This window comes from Penaeus monodon, chromosome 20, assembly GCF_015228065.2.
Source record: "Penaeus monodon isolate SGIC_2016 chromosome 20, NSTDA_Pmon_1, whole genome shotgun sequence".
In the NCBI taxonomy this organism is placed as follows: Eukaryota; Metazoa; Arthropoda; class Malacostraca; order Decapoda; family Penaeidae; genus Penaeus; species Penaeus monodon.
In genome coordinates, this window is record NC_051405.1 from 24,199,332 (window position 1) to 24,199,687 (window position 356).

Here is a 356-nt window from a genome sequence, read left to right on the forward strand (position 1 = left end):
GCTCTACCTGTAGACACACTTTAAAGTCACAGTCGGATAAATGTTGTTGTGGTAAGACTGAAGCTATCAATAAATGAAGCTTTTAAGATAAGGTCCAGTTCATGTTTTCTGTTCTCTTTATCGTTCTCTTTAATAGGTGTTTGGGGAACGAGGCGAATAGAATGTTGCAAAGACAGACTGAAAAGTGGATGGTGCAATATATAGCATCATATCTCTTGCTAATGTGTATTGAATTGATTTTGCATTTTTTCAACTTGGGTCGTGTGTTATTCTTTGTTAAGGAAGTTAGCTCACTGTATGAATGAAAATAAAAAATAAATATATGGAAATGATTCTGTTGACAAAGAAAAGAAAAA

At 33.4% G+C, this 356-nt stretch overlaps 1 protein-coding gene across 1 annotated transcript in view; it reads left to right on the forward strand.

Moving 5' to 3' along the window:
- Positions 1 to 356, forward strand: part of LOC119585949 (alkaline phosphatase-like) — a gene marked incomplete at its 3' end in the record, with an annotated part of 142,747 nt that overhangs the window by 64,666 nt on the left and 77,725 nt on the right. The gene's annotated exons all lie outside the window — the stretch shown is intronic.